The sequence below is a fragment of the Lynx rufus genome, unplaced genomic scaffold (genome assembly GCF_022079265.1).
Source record: "Lynx rufus isolate CCGP_SWC_20201006 ecotype Redwood Valley unplaced genomic scaffold, mLynRuf1.p SCAF_5, whole genome shotgun sequence".
Taxonomy (NCBI): domain Eukaryota; kingdom Metazoa; phylum Chordata; class Mammalia; order Carnivora; family Felidae; genus Lynx; species Lynx rufus.
The window spans coordinates 102,536,452-102,548,517 of NW_025814867.1; positions in this window are offsets into that span (position 1 = coordinate 102,536,452).

Genomic DNA, 12,066 nt, shown 5'->3' on the forward strand with positions numbered 1-12,066 from the left:
CAGGCAGTATTTGAGGAATTACAATCTTTGAATAAGGAACAAAATAATGTTCATATTCAAACTTACTTGATAAACTTCATATTCAAACTGGCATTTTCTCTAGAGGATATTTTCTAATTTTCTGTGTATGAGAGAGTGGGGAATAGTATCTAATCAGAAAGAAGCAGTCAATCTGATCTAAAGAGGTCATGTTCGAGCATGGAGCTTAAACATATAAGACCTGAAAAATAAAATCCAAAAGAAGAGAGAATCTCAGAGAAATGAGCCCAAAATCTGACTACACATATCCCTCCAAACACTGGCTGAATATTAAGTGCCATATGTGCAGGATAAAATCCCAAGAAATCCATCAGGAAACAACAGATAGGAAGCTGAAAACTGAGCAAAGATTACTGGAGCCATGGAGACAGAGGATGGAATTCAAGCCCTGGAGATGGAGACCTTAATGAACCTCCAGGTTTCCGGTTATGAACCAAAAAGGGTCACACTTAGGAGTAAAGGGCATTTGCTACTACAGGGGAACAGCAAACTACAACCTGCAGGTCAACATGACCTGCCACCTATTTTTGTATGTTCTTAGACCTAAGAATGGTTTTTCATATTTTTACATGATTGAGAATAAGCAAAGAAAAAGTACTATTACATAACATCGAAAGTTATATGAAATTCACTTTTTAATGTCAATGAATTTTATTGAAACATAGCCAGGTTCAATCACCTACATATTATCTACGATTATTTTTCTGCTACAATAGTAATGTGGAATAGTTGTAGCAAATATTGTATGATCTGCAGCCACTCTGGGAAACAGTATGGAGGTTCCTTAAAAAATTGAAAATAGAACTACCCTACAACCCAGCAACTGCACTACTAGGTATTTATCCAAGGGATACAGGTATGCTGTTTCAAAGGGACACATACACACCAATGTTTATAGCAGTACTGTCAACAATAACCAAAGTATGGAAAGAACCCAAATGTCCATCAATGGATGAACAGATAAAGACGATGTGGTATATATATATATATATATATATATATATATATATATACAATGGAGTATTACTCAGCAATCAAAAAGAATGAAATCTTGCCATTTGGATGGAACTAGAGGGTATTATGCTAAGCAAAAGTAGTCAGAGAAAGACAAATATCATATGACATCACTCATATGAGGACTTTAAGATACAAAACAGATGAACATAAGGGAAGGGAAGCAAAAAGAATAGAAAAACAGGGAAGGGACAAAACAGAAGAGAGTCATGGAGAACAAACAGAGGGTTACTGGAGGGGTTGTGCAAGAGGGGATGGGCTAAATGGGTAAGAGACATTAAGGAATCTACTCCTGAAATCTTTGTTGCACTATATGATAACTAACTTGAATGTAAATTTAAAAAAATAAATTTAAAAAAAGAACTAAAAACACATTTACTTTGTAACATATTATGGTTTTTATGTAATACCTAAAAATTTAGAAGGATAATGAATTTTATCATAAATTTATATATATATGTGTGTGTGTGTGTATATATATATATATATATATATATATAGTATGATCCACAAACTCTAAAATATTTACTATCTTGTCCTTTACAGGAATCTGTTCATCCTTGTACTAGAAGTAAGAGTGAAATCAGAATAATCTTGAGATCAACCTTTACCAGGACCAATGTGATCTTCCAAAATACAATGTAACCCTCATTGAAAGGAGATAACATTATCCAGAACCTCTATAAAGATATAGATATAGATATAGATATAGATATAGATATAGATATAGATATATTTCTCATATATATAGATATTTCTCATATATATAGATATTTCTCATATATATAGATATTTCTCATATATAGATATTTCTCATATATATATATATATATATATATATATATATATTTCTCATATATATATGAGAAATGGCCAAAAGCCAAGAAAAATAAATAAAAGCACAAATACATGAGGTCATGGCTCAGTCAGTTAAGTATCTGACTCCAGCTCAGGTAATGATCTCACAGTTCGTGGTTTCAAGTCCCACATTGGGCTCTGTGCTGACAGCTCAGAACCTGTAGCCTGCTTTGGATTCTGTGTGTGTCTCTCTCTCCTTGACCCTCCCTCACTCATGCTTGTGTGCTCTCTCTCTCTGTCTCTCTCTCTCGCAAAAATAAAAAAAAAAATTAAGAAAAAATTTTTAAATAATAATAAATATTGGAGTTATTAGACAACTTTATAAAAAACTATGACTAATAGAGTTAAGAAAATAGAAGCAAAGATAAAGAATAAAGAATTTTAACACTGATACGGATTCTAAAAGATAAAAAAATCAAATGAAAATCCTAGAACTCAAAAGCACTACAACTAAAAGTGAGAACTGAAAATATAGGATTAATAGCAGCAGAACAGACATAGAAGAATAGAGGAGTACAAACTAAAAAGCATAATTAGTGAAAAAGTACAAAAGGGGAAAAAGTTAAAAAAATAAAACACAGAAAAGAGCAAAAGAGGCATGGTGAAACCTCTAATTATACATAATTTGTAGCCCCAGCAGTAAAGGAGAGAAATAATGAGAAAGAAGAAATATTAAAAAGAATTCTTTACCAGTGACAAAGGAATCTAACTACATTTTTCAAGCATCTCTACAAACCCCAAATACATTACAGTCAGCCTGCTGAAAACCTAGTGGAAAGGGAAAAGCTTCAGTAAAAGAAAACACTCTGCTTTCAAATGAGAAAAATAAGATGACTGATGAATTTTCAATAAAAACTGAGTGACATCTTTAAAGTGCTGAAAGGATACACCATCTAAGAATTTTATACCCAGCTATATATCCTTCAAGAATTAAGACAAAACAAAGATGTTTTCCAGACAAAATCTAAGAAAACTCATTAGAAAAAGACTGGCACTGGGGCACCTGGGTAGCTACATTGGTTAAGCATCCAACTTTGGCTCAGGTCATGATCTTGTAGTTCATGAGTTTGAGCCCTGTGTCCTGTCCAGCCCTGGACCTGCTTTGGATTCTGTATCTCTGTCTCTCTCTGCCCCTCTCCAAGTCCTGCTCTGTCTCTCTCTCTCTCAAAAATAAATACACACTAATAAAAAAATTTTTAAGGAAAAGACTGGCAGTAAAAGAAATATTAAAAGAAGTTCTTCAGGCAGAAAGATCATGATCTCAGATGGAAATACAAAATAGCAAGAAAGAATGAAAACCACAGGAAAGTGTAAATATGTGAACTGATGTAGAATTTTGATGCTTTAAAATAGTACTAATGATTATATCTTGTATAAATCAAAGTGGAATATATTATACGAAAACCTTAGCACAAAGGACAAAGGAAGTAAGAAACAGATTTAAACTACTGTTAAGATTTTTGCTTTCTTCAGAAAATACTAAAAGCATAACCTAAGGCAGACTATAGTAAATCAAAGATACAAACTTTAATTTCTAGGGTAACAACTAAAAGAATAATAGAAGAATGCATAATTAAATGACAAATGCAGGAGAAAGCTGGAAAAATAAAAAATATGCTGGTAATAAAAACAAACAGTCAAGAAAAGACAAAGAAAGTAAGAAAAGTACATAAGACAAATAATCAAATAACAAAATGACAGATTTTAAAACCAAGTATGCCTTATAATTACATTAAATGTGAGTGGAATAAATTCAATGTAAAGAAAAAGATTGTCAAACTGAATTTTAAAACAATACTATAAAAGATACATATTAAGTACAAATTTACAGAAAGCCTGACTTTAAAGGAAGACCACCAATGTTTGGAAGTTAAGCAGCAAATTTACAAATCCCCATTACTCAAAGAGGAGGCACCATACTTCCTAATTTCAAGATATATTACAAAACTGCAGTAATCAAAAGAGCATAGTACTGTCATAAACACAAATATACAGACTAATGGAACAGAATAGAGATTCCAAAAATAAATTCATATACTTGCAGTCTACCGATCTTTGACAGTAGAACACACAATGGGGAAATGATAGTCTCCTCAATAAATGGTCCTGGAAAGCTGGGTATCCACATGACATTGGACCTTTATCTTGCTCCATACACAAATCCCAACCCAAAATGGATTAAGACTTAAAAATATCCAAAAAAAGTAAAACTCCTAGAAGAAAACAAGAGAAAACCTCTTTACAAAGGTCTGAGAAATGATTTCTTGGATATGACACCAAAGCACAGACAACAAAAGCAAAAAAAAAGATAAGTGTGGGTTCATTAAACTAAAAATATTCTATACAACAAAGGAAATAGTCAACAGAGTGAGGAAATAACCTGCAGAGTAGGCGAAAATAATTGCAAATCATCTATCTGATAAGGGGTTAATATCTAAAATGTGTAAGAAACTCAGACAACTCAAGAGCAAAAACACAACCCAACTAAAAACTGGGTAAAGGACCTGAATAGACATTTCTCCAAAGACATACAAAAGGTACACAACATTACAGATCATCAGGGAAATGCAATCAAAACCACAAAGTGGTATCATTTCACACCTGTTTTAATGGTTATTATCAAAAAGGCAAAAGATAACAAGTATTGGACAGTAGAGAAAAGGGAAAGAAAGTCACCCTGCATAAGGTTGGCGGCACCCATTATAAAAAACATTATAGAGATTCCTCAAAAAATTAAAAATAGGACTACATTATGATTCAGCAATCCCATATCTGAGTATTGTTCCAAAGGAAATGAAATCATTATCTCAAAGAAATATCTATCTGCATTCTCATGTTCATTGCAATATTATTCACATTAGACAAGATATGGAAACAACCCTAAAGGTCCATCAACAGATGAATGGATATATAAAATGGGCATCAATATATACAGTCAAATGTTATCCAACCTTAAAAAAGAAGGAAATCCTTCCATATACAATAACATGAATGAACCTTATACTAAGTGACATTATGCTAAGTGAAATAAACCAGACACAGAGGGACAAATACTGAATGATCATATTATATATGAAATCTAAAATCATCAAGCTCATAGTAGCAGAGAGTGAAATGGTGATTTACAGAGGCTAGAGGGAAGGAAAAATGGAGAAATGTTGGTCAAGGGGTATGAAGTTTCAGTTATGCAAGATGAATACCTTCTGGAGATCAAATGTACAGTAATGTGAATATAGTCAACAATATTGTTTGATACATTTGCAATTTTCTAACAAGGTAGATCACAAGCGTTCTTACCATGAAAAGAAAAAAAGAAAAGGGTAATTATGTGAGGTAATGGATATGTTAATTAGCTTAATTGTGGCACTTATTTCACAAGATTTGTGTATATCAAAACATCAAGTTGTACACCTTAAATAAATGCGACTTTCAGGGCTCCTGGGTGGTTCATTCGGTTGAATGTCTGATTTCGGCTCAGGTCATGATCTCGCGGTTTGGGAGTTCAAGCCCCACATCAGACTCACTGCTGTCAGTAAGAGCCCATTTCAGATCCTCTGTCCCCCTCTTTCTCTGCCTCTTCCCCACTCACTCTCTCTCACAATGAATATACATTTATTTTTTTTAATATTACAACTTTTATTTATCAGTTATATCTCAATAAAGATGGAGACAAAGACATACAGATTAAAACAAAAATGCAAGTAAGTTTCACTTGTCAGTAAATACTCATTAAAGATTTGGTGAGCACTGGAGATAAGTATATAGGAAAACTAAATCTCTCATATTCTGTGAATATAAAGATAAGCTACTATAACCGTTTTGGATGGACATCATGGCAATATTTTTCAAAATTTTAAATATGGATATTTTTTGACCAACACTCTACTTCTAGGGAAAAAATGCACAAATCTTAAGATATCATAATATATGCACAATTATGAAAAGCTATATACAAGGATGTTTGTTAAGAGGAAAACAAACGATTTAAACTTCTCCAATACTATATATTTAGAAACAAGTCACTAAATCCTGCTCATATTCAAGATGAGGGGAATGAGATTTCACCTTTTGATACGAGTAATGTCCAAGACTTTGTAGACATGTCTAAAACCACCATAGAATGGAATGTGATGTGACCACTGTATAAAGGAAAACAATGCACTAGATCTTGTATGTACTGGTAAGGAGTGATGTCCAAGTTTTGGGACACTTGGGTGGCTCTGTCAGTTAAGCATCTGACTTTTGACCTCAGCTCAGGTCATGATCTCACAGTTCATGGGACCAGGCCCCACGTGGGGCTCTGTGCTGACAGTGTGGAGCCTGCTTGGGATTTTCTCTCCCTCTCTCTCTACCCTTCCCCTACTTGCTCTCATTCTCTCTCTCTCTCTCTTTCTCTCTCTCTCTCGCAATAAATAAATAAATAAATAAATAAATAAATAAATAAAGGCATGATGTCCAAGTTTTAAAAGTTTAAAAAGCAAGTTGTTAAGTTATATTATAATAGGATTCCATTTGTGGAAAAAATGCAGATATATCTGTGTATATATACACATATATACATATCTATATTGACATTTTTTTTTGAGAAAGAGAGTGTGCACTAGTAGGGCAGGGGCAGAGGGAGACGGAATCTTTTTTTTTTTTTTCCAAATGTTTATTTACTTATTTTGAGAGAGAGAGAGAGAACACATGGGAGCCACATATGGGCAGAAAGAGAGAGAATCCCACCACAGAGTGCAGAGCCTTATGTGGGGCTCAGTCCCACCAATCATGAGATCAAGACCTGAGCTGAAATCAAGAGTTAGATGCCTAACCAACTGAGCCACTGAGGCACCCCAAGATAGGGAGAGAGAATTGTAAGCAGTCTCCATGTCCAGCCCTGAGCCCGATGCAGGGCTCCATCTCATGACTGTGAGATCATGGCCTGAGCCACAGTCAAGAGTCAGACACTTAATCAACTGAGCCACCCAGGCACTCCTGTATCCATATATATTTGTACATACATATAAAATTTGGAAGGTAAACTGCAGGAAGGACTTTTATTTTTACTTTACACTCTTCTGAATGGAATTAATTATTTACCATAAGAATATATTATTTTTAAATTCAAAATATAAACTATGCTAGATATAATAGTTTCCATCCTTGAACTAGATCTCAGTAAATGAGATTATTACTGAACAGTGATGAATGGAAAAAAAAATAATTTTCAGGTACATAGTCAGCTCTAGGTTTGAAAGTACAAAAAATTTTACATGGTGTATATTTGGGCAAATCACTTTTCTTCAATTAATCCTCCTTATGAATCAAAATGGGCAGTTGGGCACCATTGGGCGCCATTACAGGGTGACTTAAGTTCCCTTTAAATCATGAGTTAGAGCAACTAGAAAGATCAAAATGCATGACAAAGAATAAAGAAGCTATACTGGAGATATATCTTAAATATATCAGCATGATGTGTTTCTCAGTGAAATGTCAGCTCCTAGAGTTTGTAACCAGGCCTTGGATACTGTAGCAATAATATGAAAAGCATACCTCTCAAGACAGCTGCCCTCGATTCCACTTAAGAGCAAGTAATGATTTTCTTTGCTTCAATGCAATATGTAAAGAATTTGAATTTCTTTAATTCTCAAGTTCTTCAAATAAATGTCCTTACCATTTTCCCATTTCAAACATCTTTTCTCATTCCCCACTCTTTGAAACACAACCCATTTTTTAAAATTTGAATTAATCAGCATAAAATAGTCCAAAAAAGCAAATCACAAGAATGCATATTCACCTCATATTTCAGCTTTCCCCAACCTGCTGATGTTGCTAATATTGTTGACTCGATAAATAAACATTTTGCATGTGGTATAGAATATATTTCACAGCCTTAAAAATTTAGAGGCAAGACTATTATCACAGTTCAAGCAATTTTTTTTTCTCTTATGTCACAGTAGGCAGTTTTCAAGTTTCAAATGGTCTGTGTCCCAGAATTTAGTTTTTAAATCAGCTATTTAGAAGTAGGAATATACTTCTCTCCCCACAGAAACAGGATTATAAATGCTTCATGTATTCTCAGCCTATACCACAATAACCTACTCAATCCATAGTTACCCAAATCAGAGTATTTTGAGGGATGGTGTAACATAACAAGAAAATGATCTCTTTAGAGCCAGCAACAAACAGATTAGAATCCTGGCTCCATCACTTCCCAACTGAGCAGGTCATTTAAAGTCAATGAATGAGTTTCTGTTTCCTCCTCTGTAAAATAGGTCATAATATTTACTTCCCAGAGCTGTCTCAAGGATTATCTGAGGTTATGTAGGTGGTCCTTTCTTCCTACCTCCCCTTCCAGCCTACCCTTTATGCTAGGTTTTGCTACTCCTTTGAAACCACAGGGGTTTTTTGTGTGTTTGTTTGTTCCACATCATAGTCACAGTATTAACTAAGCTGTGAAAATGGTTTTCCCTAATTTTAATCATAGCCCCAAGCAGCATTTGAAGGATGGGTACTGCTTCAACTCTGAGAGGCAGGGAAACAAAGCCTCAGAGCTCTTGCCATGCTCTTGGGGGATTATAGCTCCTATCACAGTGGCACCCATATTCATTTTTGATTAAGACCACAGGTCCTGCTCGCAGAGGGATCAAGTTCAAAATCTTAGATCTACCATTTACCAGATATGCAAACCGAAGCAATGTGTTTAACCTCTCTGTGCCTCAATTTCCTCATCTTTAAAGTGAGAATAATAACGGCCCCTCTCACCTAAAGTTTGTTTGAAGATTAAGTGAAGCGATGTAGGTAAAATCCTTACAAGAGTAACTTTCTGACAATATTTTTTTATAGTTTGAACTTACTAATTATGGTTTTGATGCTTTCTAACTAAAGAAGTTTAAACAAAAAAGAAAACATGAATGTACTGCTAAATTCAGTTGGGGAAAATATTGCAAGTGAATTTCAAAAAGCACATTTTCCTTTTTTTTTTTAATGTTTACTTATTTTTGAGAGAGAGAGACAGAGCATGAGCGGTAAGGAGACACAGAATCCGAAGCAGGCTCCAGGCACAGAGCCGAATTGGGGCTCGAACCCACAAACCATGAGATCACGACCCTAGCAGAAGTTAGACGCCCAACCAACTGAGCCACCCAGGCACCCTTCGGGTTTTTTTTTTTTTTAAGACACTTTTCTTATTTATGAGTTCAAGATTTGAAGCTTTATGTGTTCTTAGTGTGCACTGATAAATTGTGTAAAAGGATGAATCTTGGCTCGCAAATCAGGAATGAAAATTGTAATTGTATTGAGTTTTCTATGATTTAAGTTTTTGTATAATTCCCTTCAGCCAGGATGATGCAACTTGATCTTTGTATTTTGAGTTTCCTAGGAATAGCACCCAAATTGTGTAGGCTTCCCACATTCCTAAGATATCAGGCTGAGTCTTCCAGGGCTTGATGCCATCTGTTTACATAGATGTCCGCTGAAGTATCCTACCAGGTTCTCCGCATCACCTCACAGGAGTTGCCCGTGAGATTCTTTACCTCTGTTGGCTGGCCTCTTTCAACAGGAGGCTTTGCCATTTCTGTGCCTCACCTGAATCTCTGCTCCTACTATGCTGGGGTGGGGCTCTCTTAGAAACCATGCAGCCTCTCTTTCAGAGTTCCTGAGAGTCCGGCCAGTGAGCAGAAAGCACAGTTTATCTCAGGGACCTACTATTATCTATAGTAAGTTCACTTCTCTCCCCTATCTGCCCTCCTATGATGTTATAAATAGTGTCGGTATGAATAGTCTCACTAAGAAAGCTCTGGAATAAATTGATATGTAAGTAAATAAAACTGAAGCCAGGCAGGCTCAGAAAGGCCTCCAAAGATGCTAACAAAAAAGTATGAAAAATCCCTAAGGACTCTCGAGAGCAAGGACAATGGGCTTATTTCCGTTAGGAAGAAAGGAGAAGGGTGCCTGTATGTAGTGTGCGGTGAGGGGTAGGAAAGACAGCGGTAGAGAAAGGCAGCAGACGTTTACATGTTCAGGTCATTTCTAAGCTGTGTCCCCAAATAAGCTGCTTTTTCTATCTTTTTTATTCCATCTCTTCCTTTTCCCTTTCCTAATTCTATTTTTCATTTAGTGTTGTGCTAAATAATTTTTTGTTAGCATCATTTGGAGGCCTTTCTGAGCCTGCTTGGCTGAGATTTTATTTATGTATATCTGTCCTTGTTCCAGAGCTTTCTTTGTGAGACTACTCATACTAACACCCCTTATAACATCATCAATCTCTGTCGTCTTCCTCTTAATCATCCTAGGTGCTTTTTCCCTTTATTTTCTCTTATCTTCCCTGATTAGGATCCTCTCAAATCCATTTATATTATGCCTCTATTTTTACTGGCATTTTAAAGCTAGTTTTTAGTTCATGCAGCTCTGTTATTTTCCAGGTCAATTTGATTTATATTTACAACATTGTGAGAAACTGTATCAAATGCTTTCTCCCATTTTGTCATTCAGAGGAATCTCATTGCATTTCCCCTAAAAGACCAAGGAAAACTTGAAGATATTTCTCAATTTTTGCATTCTTTTCTGAGGCAGTGTTATACTGTGCACTACTGAATTTCAGTGTAAATGCTTGGAGCCTCATCTTTTGAAACTCTTCGGAAATACAGACATTCAGTTGTCTAGCCACAGGAGACATTTTAGAAAGTAAAGCTCCAAATTCTAAATAACAGAGCTATTTCCATTTCTAACGAAATGACAGTATTTTCGCTTATTTCAATAATATACCAGGGGCGCCTAGGTGGCTCAGTTGGGTAAGCCTCCTACTCTTACCTCAGCTCAGGTCTTGATCTCAGGGTCATGAGTTTAAGCCCCACATTGGGCTCCACTCTGAGCATAAAGCCTACCTAAAAAAACAAAAATAAAAAAAAAATTATATACTGCTATTTGTATATTTATAGAGATGCAGAACTTAGCGCTTGTGTTTTGTTTTTATTTTATTTTATTTTATTTTTGTTTTGTTTTGTTTTGTTTTGTTTTGTTTTTATTTTAAAGCAACTATGCAAGCTATAATACGTTCCTAGGACAGGGCCTGAAAGAAATAAGTCCCAATTTTTTTTAAAGGCTCTGACCCAGATTATTTATAACAAACAAGACACAAATATATTTCCTCAAGCCATCAATACCCAGCACCTTGAGACTGCAATGGTCCTCCATTTTGATTCTCTATTAGATTATGTATTCTGTCCCTTGAAGGACAGATTGTGTTTTGTTTTGTTTTGTTTTGTTTTGTTTTGTTTGTTTGTTTTCCTACAGACAATGTCAAGGATAAACCAAGCTCCAGTTATGGTTTGGGTTTACAAACTATCAGAAGCATTTTTAAAGCCACTGCTTAAGAGAGACAAAAAGAGCATGTTGTTTCAAATATCAGAATTTATACCGACTTTTCCTAGACTTTGATCCAAACGACTCACCAGATAGAGTGGGAGACATAAAAAGAAAGAAAAGGCATCACTGAGTTTAATACATTGTCATTTACAACAAAGTTTAACAGATAAAACTTATCAACTGATAGCCATCTTCCCAATTTTTCCTGGTTTGTAACTTGGTGTAATTTTCTAAAACTATTTCATGAAATGTAACCTCCACAGAAACATAAAGGTTGGACTTTATACTTTTATAAAAAGAAAAAGACAGACTAGAAATACATTTGAGAAAGCTCCTCTCTCCTTAGACCTTTGGTGTGAAAACAAAAGGGCACAGTGTGAAGCTTCATGAGAAAGACAGAGAATAGCATCTGCACTTTGGCTTAGGACTTTTGCTGTTAACTCAGTTAATCCTATTTAGGCTACGGTAAACATTCAAAAGCAATTCCCTGCACTGACCTGGATAAACAGTAAGTCTAACTGATTACTCCATAATTTTCCCATAATTAATGCTATATCTGTTCTTAAAGGTAGATTCAGAGTTGTAATTTCATATTCAATTTTCGAAGAGGGAGTTCACAGTATGCTGTTGCCACACTGGAAACACCCATACCCTCTGTGAATCAGTCCCTTGGGAACCCTAGCACAGCATGTCCCATGACACAGCAGGAACTTCCGTCTGCTGGATGGCCAGAGAGGAAAGCAGCTGTGGATCACTGTGAGGCTACCAGGCCCTGACACAGCTAGAACTCCCATTCAGCCTGCTTGC